Source organism: Podarcis tiliguerta, assembly GCF_965153285.1.
Source record: "Podarcis tiliguerta genome assembly, chromosome: 9".
Taxonomy (NCBI): Eukaryota; Metazoa; Chordata; class Lepidosauria; order Squamata; family Lacertidae; genus Podarcis; species Podarcis tiliguerta.
Genome location: NC_139542.1, coordinates 44072935 through 44085300, shown reverse-complemented (window position 1 = coordinate 44085300; position 12366 = coordinate 44072935). Strand labels below are relative to the sequence as shown.

The window sequence follows — 12366 nt, the reverse complement described above, 5'->3', positions numbered from 1 at the left end:
TAGGGTTGTGCGCTCATCTCACTCTATAGGCTGGGAGCCAGCGCTGTCCGCAGACACTTCCGGGTCACGTGGCCAGCGTAACAAAGCTGCATCTGGCGAGCCAGCGCAGCACACGGAAACGCCGTTTACCTTCCCGCCAGTAAGCGGTCCCTATTTATCTACTTGCACCCGGGGGTGCTTTCGAACTGCTAGGTTGGCAGGCGCTGGGACCGAGCGACGGGAGCGCACCCCACCGCGGGGATTCGAACCGCCAACCTTTCGATCGGCAAGTCCTAGGCACTGAGGCTTTTACCCACAGCGCCACCCAGGTCCCATAGGCAGCCTTACTTGGCAGCAAATCCATTGATCTCAACAACATCTACATCAAAGATAGGCTGCTTTGGGTCACATCATAACTGATCCTGTGTGAATGAGCACATTAATGCATCGGAACAAACAAACCAGGCCTCTAGAATTGGGGATGGGTGGGTGAAATATTTAAATTTAGTTCTCTGAGGAAGATGTCTGTCCTAAAATAACTGTATTCAGCAATGCCCAAGAGCTCATGAGAGACTCGGTCACTTTTTGAATACCAACCATATATTTGATGGGTTCCAAATTGCAGAGTGCAACTTGGCTTTTTGAAGAGGCTCTCTTGTGGTTAGCTGCTGCATGGTTTTCTCACGGCCTATCAGTGCACACATGGGACAGGAGATGAGTCAGCAGCTGAATCACTTTAAAGTGGTGATCAACCATACCAAAAGGGATGTGCCCTGGGTCAGATTGTTTATTTCAGCTGGCTGGGATTGTTGATGCAACTGAAGGACCTTAGACCAAGAGGTTTACTTAAACAAAAGTGGGGAGGATGTTTAAAATGTAGTTTCCTTCTTGATACTAAGCCATCTCGGCTCCATTCTTATAATTTTCATAGAAGAAAATTATTGGTTGGCACATTTTCTTACCTGTTTCTCAAAAGCGCTATCCTGTGAATAGAGTTGACTTGGAGTATCTAGTGACCGCTTTTTAACAGACTAGATAATGCATATGGATTTATCCCATTCTGTGCCAGTTCTAGAAGTTAACCAAAAGAGGCTCAAGCCTATTTAGAACTGATTTTCTTCTCTCCTGCCCCACGCAACACTCTGTAATTTACTGTGCAATCCTATATCTTGAAATGAGTAAATCCTATTAAGTTAAACAGGATTCCCAAGTAAGAGTGTATACTATACAGTGTATAGGATTGCAGTCTTAATCCTAAATTTATTGGGGTGCATGTAGGTTGCTCAGAAGAAATGTAAACATCCTCTTTACATAGTCAGGGTGTTGTTTATTTTAACTGTGCTTCCTGTAGCAAGTGTGTGTGTGTGTGTGTGTGTGTGTGTGTGTGTGTGTTTGTGTGCATGTGCATGAACGATATAGCCAGGGCTGCACTCTAGATCATGCATTGAATGTTTGAGCTCTGCCTTGAAATATGCAAATTCCATATTTCTTTGCCTTACACACCTCAGCTTTCTGGGCAATGGAAGAGCTAAATAATTGGGAAGGGATTATCTGCTATTTAATCTGGTAGTTGCTTAAAGCATATTTAATTTATGTGGAATGCACTTTACTATGCAATGTCACCATGAACCATTGCTATCTGTTTCAAACCCCGGCATAATTAATCCATGACTCATGTAGGCAACGGGCAGAATCGTTTTCTGACAAACATGGTTGGAGTATGTGTGTGTGTTTTCTTGCAAACAATATAACTAAAGATTGCTTGGGGCTGCTTGGAGAACCAGTCTGTGCAGTCACCATTCTCCTAAAGCATATAGACATCAAATAATTTGGATATTCTAACAAAAGGCAGTATCATACTCACACCCTTGCTAACACCTGCCACCCTAGAAAAGGTTGGGGGTGTTTGTGTTTGGGGCACATTCCAAATTGCTGATTCTGAAAGTGCAACTTGGACTGTGGCTTCTCCTATGACTGGGCGAGGATTAAGGGGATTAAACAGGACTGTGATGTCTACTGAACAATAGAACAGAATTTCAGTTCTTTGACTAATCTCTGTGAACTGGGTGGTCAATAGTTGACTAAGTGACATATTAATTATACTTTAGTCAGTTAAGAGCATAAGAGCAGTCCTGTTGAATCAGGTCAAAGGCCTATTTCAGTGATGGCCAAACTTGGGCCTCCAGCTGTTTTGGGACTACAACTCCCATCATCCCTAGCTAACAGGACTAGTGGTCAGGGATGATAGGAATTATAGTCCCAAAACATCTGGAGATCCAAGTTTGGCCATCACTGACCTATTTAATTCAGCATCCTGTTCTCACAGTGGCCAACCAGATGCCTAGAGGAAGTCTGCAAGCATGACCATCACGCAACAGCACACTCTCTTCTTGTGGTTTCCAGTCTTCAGAAACATACCGCCTCCACTACTTCTTATGGGAGTGAAGAAGTACTTTATTTTCTCTGTCCTGGATCTTCCAACATTCAACTTCACTTCTTCTTCTTTGACGATCACTCGTAGCTGAGTAAGATTGTCTTCCATGAATATAGTCTCAACAGTATTGTCCGTAAGTGACTGTGGAGACTTTGGGTCTAGTATCGTGAGGTGGCATAAATACTTACCTCTATACTTTCTTCACTCTTTGCATTACTTGATTCACCTCTATCATGTCCTCCCTTACTCAACTTATTTTCTAAGCTGAATAGCACCAAATTTTGTAAGTTTTTTGCATAGGCAAGTTGCTCTAGGCCCTCGAAGATTTTAGGTGCCCTTTTCTGAAACTTTCCCAGTTCTAAATAGAGGTTTTCAGTAGAGTTTTCATAATGTTGGTGAGACTTAACAAAGACAAATAGAAGGGCAATTTGGCTAATGTAATATCTGTATCTGACTGGTTTTGTCCCATACCTGTACCTCACAGTTGGTAAGTTTAGTGTTCAGAGGGAAAAAGTGAGACTGAATGGTGGCAGACGTGTGGGCTTAGGAGAAACACTGGAGAAGGAGTTGGGTTTTGGTATTACAGTAGCTCAGTAAAGACACAATGGAATTTGTGAAATTTAAAATAGAATAGAAAAATGGCAGTCAAAGTTTCATTGACAGAAGGCTACGTCTTAGTAACCAGACCACTGACCTAAAGGGTCAGTGCCTAGATGGGAGACTGGTGGGAAATAGATAAAGATGAGCTGGAGAGTCAATTATTGGGCCAGTGTAGGCACAACACCAGTAGAGCCTTTAGCAACAGCCAAGACAACAAGAGCAGACTTCAAGTACAGGCATTCCCACTCCTCTTGTCTTCCACTTTACCTGTGGTTAAGTATTACACTGGCACTGTTGCTAACTGTTCCTCAGGAACCTCTCTTAGCTAAACAGTTTCAAAATCTGATTGAAAATCCTAGCTGCAATGGGACCCTGGTTGACCTTACCTTATGTTTGTTCTGCTAATGTTGGTCCTGATGCTTACTCCTGCTTAACTCATCCTTACATTTACCACCATCCATTGCCTTCCTGTCTTCACTAACCTCTCTCCCCTCACCTTCCAACGTATCCACAGAGTTGGTGCCACGATAAAAAAGAACCAGCTCCGCTGAACGTCTGTTGGTGAAAGCACCTGAACTAGGACCTCAGATATTGAGTGGACAGCATAGTACAGTAGGTGGTCTTTCAAGTAGCCAGGTTGCAAGCCATTTAGGGCTTTATAGGTGGTGCTGTGGTCTAAACCACTGAGCCTCTTGGGCTTGCCAATCAGAAAGTCGGCGGTTCGAATCCCCACGACAGGGTGAGCTCCCGTTGCTCAGTCCCTGCTCCTGCCAACCTAGCAGTTCGAAAGCACGCCAAAAGTGCAAGTAGACAAGTAGGTACCTCTCCGGTGGAAAAGTAAACAGCATTTCCGTGCACTGCTCTGGTTGCACCAGAAACAGCTTAGTCGTGCTGGCCATATGACCCGGAAAAACTGCCTGCGGACAAACGCCCGCTCCCTCGGCCTGTAAAGTGAGATGAGCGCTGCAACCCCAGTCGACTGTGACTGGACTGTCAGGGGTCCTTTCCCTTTTCCTTTACCTAGGTAAGAAATAGTGCCTTGACTTACTCACAAACCAATAGGCAAATAGTATAGACTGGGTATCCAGCCCCAGTCAACAACCTGCTTAGAGAACTTTGCACCAATTGAAGTTTCCAGATACATTTTAAGATTAGCTTGGTACAGTACTCAAGCCTAGAGGGTTACCAAGGCATGGGTAACTGTGGTCAGGTCTGACTTCTCAAGGAAGGAGGGCAGATGGTGTACCAGCTGCTAAACTCCATTGTAAACAGAAAGATAAAGCAGAGAGAACCCACTTCCTTGGAAAATTGCTCAAGGATACCAGCCAATTGGTTTCTATATTATGCTTCAAGGTTGCTGAGCTGGCATTGTGAGCTGAATGCTAAAATAGTCTAAAGGAAATCTTGGCAACATCGGACAATGAATTTGATCAGCTTGTGCCTGCCTGATGTTAATGACGGGTAATACCCTGTGGTGAGGTCGGAAAGCTGTTAGAAGCTGGTTGGAAAAACACAGTCAAAAGAGTAGCGGCAATTGGTACTGGCCCAGGGGAAAAAAGGTCATGGTTTAAAATGGAAGTCTGAAAATCAAATCACATTTGAATACATAAATCTCTGGCACACAAACTAAGAAATAGGGGTAATTCATCTAAGCTTGTATGCTGAGAAAGCAACAAAACATAGCAAGTGATCCAAAGTTCCAGTTTCCCCCATCCTTATTTTAAAAAATCATTATGTGTCAATTATTATTTTGCACCCCTCTTATGTACACACAATTATTATTAGCAAACATTAACATGCATGATTCTGATTCTGAACCAACCCATTCTTCAATACAGAGTACTGATCCCGTATCAAGACACAGAACAATTAAAACACATCCATTTATAGTTCTTTTTGCCATTCATTATTCCTCATAAATGCAAATATTCAATCCAAACATTGACAGCCATTTCCTTACTGTTCCCATATTTGTTTATTTATCATTCATCCACAAACTTCTTTTCTACAAGCCCCCCTTCCTTAAACTTGATACAGTGCACAAATATAAAGCTTCACAACAGTGCCCAACATTTGATCTCCCATTCTACTATAGCAAGTGCCTCGGTTTCCTTCTAACTATTGAACCATCAATAACTTTTGCTGCTGTGACTAAATGAAATATTACCTCTACTGCTGGTTTATTTCCCAATTCTTTATCCTAAATGGTTTCTGTAATATTGTAAATGTTTCTTATATGTACATTGCTTGAATTATCAGCAGTGTATGTAACACGAGGTGCTGCTCCTTACATACTGATTTTGTCATTAAATAAATATTTGCTTTGCTGCCTTCTTTACTTGTGAAAAAAGATGTCTTTTTGTTCAAATAAATGGGGCAGAACAGACCGATGACTTTTTGCATAGGATTCTTCCCTCCTTAGAGCATGCCGTCTCAATCAAAAGCAGAATTACTCCTTGATGGCATACCAGATTTGTTAACTCATAGAACCTTATTTCAGAACCCCCTGCTGGGAAATTCCAGATGTCCCTGGGCGGCAGGAAGGATGGAAGCAATTTACTTAGCAAATGTCCTTACGGACTGTTTTTCTTGAAAGTCATGACATATGCATGTGTTATATACTGAAGGGTTTAGAAATAATTTTCTTTGAATGATTGGATTATGTCAATGGCAGGACCTTTCATCATTTTTTTAGCGCTCATAAAAAGGTCGAATTAGCAGGAACTCGGGGGAAGATTATATATATATATATATATTTGCAGGCAACAAAACTTAAAACAATCAGAACAGTCATTTGACATTATAGGGTATGGTAATTGGTTTTAGAATCACTATGCAAACAAAGTTCTAGATCAGCTTTCACCAAGTTTGTACTCTACAGACATTTTGGAGTACAACTCCCATCAGTTCCAGCCAACATAGCTATATATAATTTGGACCCTCATTTGATCCTGTCTTGTTTGAACAAACCACATTTTAAAAGTAACTAGTGTACCAACAGCTTGGACAGAACTCTGGCTGGTTTAAAAGCAGAGAATGATGCTTCCAATCTCATCCTTAATGATGTGTCAGAGGAAGAAGGGTTGGGCATGCAAGCCCAAGGCTTGTGCACATACCAAACAATAGTTTAGGTTACATCCACAAGACTGAAGCTCTAAAACTTAACTCTGTGTGTGTGTGTGTGTGTGTGTGTGTGTGTGTGTATGTAAGGTAAAGGTAAAGGGACCCCTGACCATTAGGTCCAGTTGTGACCGACTCTGGGGTTGTGGCGCTCATCTTGCTTTACTGGGCGAGTGAGCCGGCGTACAGCTTCCGGGTCATGTGGCCAGCATGACTAAGCCACTTCTGGCGAACCAGAGCAGTACACGGAAATGCCGTTTACCTTCCCACCAGAGTGGTACCTATTTATCTACTTGGACTTTGACATGCTTTTGAACTGCTAGGTTGGCAGGAGCAGGGACCAAGCAACGGGAGCTCACCCCATCATGGGAATTCAAACCGTCGACCTTCTGATCGGCAAGTCCTAGATTCTGTGGTTTAACCCACAGCACTACCCGTGTGTGTATGTAGCCTTGTCCTTATGCCCGACAGATCGAAATAGTGAGTGCTTTATTTTTATTTTTCATCCAGGTGGTTTGATCACTCCCCAACTCCACCACTGCTACCAATTTAAAGCTCCTGACAGATAATTGTTTCATACTGACAGTTCTGACTTCGTCCAACGGATGCAAGTCGGTTGCTTGTTTCTGTTGGAGCAGATGAATTGTTTGGGAAAGGGTTCCAGGGGCTCTGAATAAGGACTTGGTCAAGCAAACGCAAATGGGTTTTGGGAATATAAAAGCTTTGCATTCCAAAGACATTGCAGAGATGCTCTGCGAATTCATGCAGAAGCCTGATGACAGCAATTAAAGTCTGGCGAGAGCATGACGTATGTGTCCTGCAACAATAGCAACTGAATGGGAAAAGAACTCCAGGTGTTCAAATAAAGGTGAAGAATTTCCATTCAAACCGGAGGACTGCAAACTCTTTAGGACACATGTCGCTACACTTAAGGCATGTCTGATTATTTTCTATATTTTTATCCCTCTTCAGACAATTATTTGTCTCCTAAAGTGGCGCACATCAATATTGCCACCAGGCTTTCAAAAACGCACAAGGCAAGGGAAAAGAAGAGGAAAGGTAGAGGAAGGAGATCTATTACTTACGTCCAGAGCAAAGGAGTGAGCTATAAGCAGGTACTTATAGCCAGGCTAGGCTAGGCTGGTCTTCTTGTGTTGGTGTTTGCTGCCCTGGGCTCGCTGGGGAATTAAATTCAATTAATCACCACTGCCATCAGTTGCTAAGTGAAAGTATTAATGCTCGAATGGAGGGAGGGAAGAGGAGCAGGAATTCCCAGTGCTGAAACCAAGATTTCAGCGGAGACCTCATGTTAAGCTTGTGCTGGATGTGATAAGATTAAATTGCTGGGAATATTTCTTTTGGTGAAAAAGATTTATTACCTAAAATATTACTGTGAAACTGTATTATTTATTTATTGCACAATAAATATTCCCCTTAAGTCCTGAAATGTATACATATTTCTAGGCTTTAATGAGGTGAAGCAGCTCTTTTTCCAGTCTGTAGAAGGAACTCTACACAACCCACAACTTTTGCACTCGTATTCCAACAGATGTTTGTGATATATAAAATACCCATTTTATTTCTTCTGCATAGAAATTCTCATCAGAATTAACAGCGTTGAGTTAAGATCCCAAGATCACTTTGTTCCTTACGGCAATCCTAATTTGCAACTGAGAAATGTGTAACAGCTCCTTTCACTGACTTTTAGCTGAGTTAATGTTTAAGCATCCTCATTATTTGAACCAACCCAGAGGTTAAGCCCTGAAGCGAAGGATTGGCTAAGGCGGCAGAAGGGACTGCACTCAACGGCACATCCTATTTCAAGATTAAGCAAAATACTGCAGTTGGGTTGAAGGGTTTTTGGTATGCTGTGCATACTGTAAATAGGAAATTAAAAAGTGATGCATAGGGCAGGTTTTGGGGACTCACTTAGAACCTCTTTGAATAACCACAGACCTCTCCTGTAATCACCATACTTGGCCCCAACACACCCAACATTGCCCAGCACCTGCAGAATGCAAGGAAGATGGATGAAGATGGTATGAGTAATGGCAACAATGGTCAAACTTTACCCAGTTATGTGTGGTCATTAAAGACAGGGCTGAGGTCAGCTCCAGATGACCTGCTTATTGGATGTTCATCCTGATTTACACAAAGTTTGTGGGGAGGTGAGATGACATTGGCTATTATTATTATTTATTCAATTTTACACTATACATTTAAATCCAAACATTAATCATAATCATCAACATTGAGGATTCCCTGAATCCTTAGACTTCCCTCCATGGTTTCCATTATCAAACTTTTTCTACTGCTTCATATAATTTTTCCATTTTTCTTAAAATAATTCATTTTTACCTTAGTTTTTAATACAAGTGTTACTCAAATCCTGCCAATGCTTTTAGTTGTTTACAATGTTCTCTTAAGTAAATTGTAATTTCCCCCCATTCCTTACTAAAGTTTCTATCTTCCTGGTTTCTGATTTTCCCCGTCATTTTCACCCTTTCGGCATGGCCCATCATCTTCATCAACCGTTTGTATCTTCTTTCCATCTCTGTCATTGGCTACATTCCTGAGCATTCATTCTGATTTGTTTGTGGGACATTTATATAACAATGCAGCACATGATCACTATCCCACACTATCCAGTGCATTTATTGCAAAAAAAAAGAGTCTTTTTTGAGGAAGTGGAAGTGTTGCACACCAAATCAACTTTAATTGTGCAACATGAATTTTCTGGTATGTGATTGAATCTCCCATGAAAACAGTTAGTCTGGAAACACCATGAAGTCTGTAGTTACCTCTGTTTGGACTGTGTCTTATGCCATTTCACTTGTTCTTAGGTCCATTCCCCCTTTTGTTGTCCTTCCTAATATCACCATCCTTTCCTATCTGCTAGACTTGGGTTTTCTTTTTCCTCTTTGCAAACAGTTATTTTCCCAATACTGGAAGTTGATTGGCTTATATCTTCTATAGGTCTTGTGACTGGGTGTTATTTTTCTTAAGGCATGTAAAAATAAGATTAATGGGAGTTATTTTTATTGATTTTGACGTCTCAGTCCACCTTGGATTAGGGCAGGGGAACAAATCCAATTAAAGTGTTATTATGTTAAAGAATGAAAATGCTGCAAATAGGTTATGTGTTAAACAGCCACAAATTCTTTGATTGCAGGGGGATTAAATTTGCCCCACTGTTAGAAATGTTTATAAATGGATCTCAAATGTGCCCAGGAGGACAATCTTTTAATAAAACAGCTTGGCATGTTTGAAACGTCCCCAAGGGGGTGAATGTTCACAGTAATATATAAATTAACAAATCATTCAAGCAATCATTTTAAAATGTCACTTTTCATCTTCAACAACTTTCTTCCTACCTCAGTAACCCAGCTGACAGGATTTTAAAAACTGAGAATAATCATCATTCTTTACTTCTCAGCTACCACTCCACTTAACTATTAGTAGAGTGGAAGAACCAATAAAAGGCTCCTTTTGTTGCATAGAGATGAAGCTCTTGACTAATGGCAGCATGAGAAAAAAAGGGGGTTATCCACAAACTTGATGCAAAAACTAAGGAGGATTTATTTGGGAGGAAATCTGGTACAGAAAATTGATTTTTGGGAACTGAGGTCTATCATTCTTTCCCATTGTAAACTCAATAACAATTCTTAAACAATGCCACTTCTTATAGCCTTGCTGCAGAAGGAGAGACATTTCTGAGCTGTGGGTATTTTGTTTCACTAGTATTGTGTGTTCTTTTTTCTACCAATTTTCTTAGGCTTAATTTTTAATGGTATTTGCTATGGGCATTACTTATGTACTGAAACATTGGACCAGTTTGCACATCTCATTATGCCATGGTTTAATGTGATCTATGAACCAGGCCGCAGCAAATCTACTTATTTTGGGAGTAAGCTGTATGTAATTCAATGGGATTTACCTCTTGATTCATAGGGTTTCAGTGTGTGTTAACTATACAGAAGAAAACCTAGCAAAAGAAAAACTCCAGATCCAGCTTTTTCCGGGGGGGGGGGGGGGGGAAGGATTGGATGTGGTGATGACTCTGCTCTACTAGTGGGGGCCCTCTGTCAGCATAAAGGTCTCCATGGCACCCAATGTAAATTCAGCTGTGCAGAAGCTACTGCTGGTGGTATTCTTCCTAGCAATAGCCAGCACAGGGTGTTTCTGGGGTGCAGAGGGTCTGAGATCTAGATCCTAAATTGGTCTAGTAACTACCAGCAGGCCAGACTTAAACCCTTCTGCTGTGCCAGCCTGTAAGTGGATCAGCCACAAGTGAAGCAAAACCAGCCCCTTTTCTTCTACTCTGGCCAGGGTGAGTGGCAAGGCTTCAGATGTACTGTGCGGCTCTGCCGCTGAGATTGACTCTGCCACTCTGTTCAGCCCTGTCAATCCCAGATGGTAGTTTAGGATTATTTCCCTAAGAGTATAAAGCTGTACAAAATTGTTACTCAGAAGGAGGTTCCACGGAGCTTGCTCCCAAATAAACTTGTATAGGATTGCAGCTCAAAAAAGCAATGGGCAGGGTCAAATTTGCAGCAATTTCTGGGCTGGGTCAAATGCTTTCTGCAGCTTGGGAACCCTTTGAATTATGGTTTGGAAGATATTGTGAATGGGAGCTCTTGTGTCATTATCTTTGAAAGAGAAAATAGATGTCCTAATATCTACATACCTGTCAAATAGTACACTCACGGGGGGGGGGGGGGGGAGGAGCAACTGCAAGAATAATAACAACATGTACTAATGATCAAGTTAGTATGGGGTTTTTTTAATGGAGATGGACAAAAGATAAGATGTGTGGGCCTTACAACCTGAAGTGCCTGGTTTGAAACATAAGAGCTACAGTGATATTAATGTTAACTACCACAGGGAAGGCTTACACTCTCGTTTAATGGATTTTATGATGCACCATATAAGCTTCGAATGCTTCACTACCTTTTTTGGATTTAAACCAAATTATAGGCAAAGTGAATTCAGTGAAATAAAGCTCCTTTTTATATTTCATAGGCATACTTACGAGTAACTATCATTGGACTCAGCTGGGGCCTACTCCCAAGTAAACATGTATATACAATTGTACTGTGCGATATTATCCTCTCACAATAATCTCTAGGGAAGGGAAAATGTACTATACAATTAACTGTGCTATGGAGCTCAGTAGTGAGGGGGAAGGTTAAATCATGCCAATTCTGGTTTCAGTAATCAGCTTTGCTAGTAGATTAGGGATATGTGTCTGTATTAGAAGGTGTAAATCTCCTGTAGGCTGGAACACAGGGCACATAAATAACACCACTGCTGTGAGTTCTTTGGAATATGTGAAGATCTGATGCCCGCCTAAGCCTAAGATGTGACATAATAAGGCAGAGGGTAAGGTGGAATTTAGTTTAGATTTGTAGATGGATTCCATTGCTTGGATTTGCTTTTCATATGGCTGTAACTCTGCAATCCTATGCATGTCTATTCAGAAGAAAACTGATCTAAGTAGGATTTGCTCCTAGGTAGAATTTATGTAGGATTGCAGCCTAAAGGCAGCTTCATATCTTTAAATACATCTCACTTGCTGACTGTCCAAGTGTCTAAAGCAGAGATGTGGAACCTGAGTGCTGAATGCAGTTCGCCAGTGCAAGTAGCTAAATAGGTACTGCTCCGGCGGGAAGGTAAACAGCATTTCCGTGCACTGCTCTGGTTTCTGTCACGGTGTTCCATTGTGCCAGAAGCGGTTTAGTCATGCTGGCCACATGACCCAGAAAAGCTGTCTGTGGACAAACACTGGCTCCCTCGGCCTGAAAGCAAGATGAGCGCCGCAACCCCATAGTTGCCTTTGACTGGACTTAACCGTTCAGGGGTCCTTTACCTTTACCTTTACCTTCACAACTGTAACGTTGTGAATTGAGCAGAATGGAAGGCAAATGTTGGCCTTGCATTGGGTGCTGCTGAATTGTTGAAGACCAAAGTCTGCCACTCGTGGCGGCCTGATGTCTACAGGACCTCAGGCTCAGACGCAGTGGGCCCTGCCACTTGATGCGAATCCTGGCAACTGCCTGTGTGTGACTGGTGCTGATGCTAAGCCTGCTCATCAGTGTGCCTTCAGATTTGGGCAAAGAAAGGTACAAAGGTACCTTGGGTTAAGTACTTAATTCGTTCCAGAGGTCTGTTCTTAACCTGAAGCACCACTTTAGCTAATGGGGCCTCCCGCTGCCGCCACACCACCGGAGCAC

General features: G+C 42.0%; 1 protein-coding gene across 1 annotated transcript in view; it reads left to right on the top strand.

The window, feature by feature from the left end:
* Positions 1–10330: 10330 nt before the first annotated feature.
* CBR4 (carbonyl reductase 4) overlaps positions 10331–12366 on the top strand; it is a 34518-nt gene continuing 32482 nt past the window's right edge. Inside the window, exon 1 of the mRNA XM_083457520.1 lies at positions 10331–10463. The gene's annotated coding sequence lies outside the window, so the exon portion shown is untranslated. The remainder of the gene's footprint in view (positions 10464–12366) is intronic.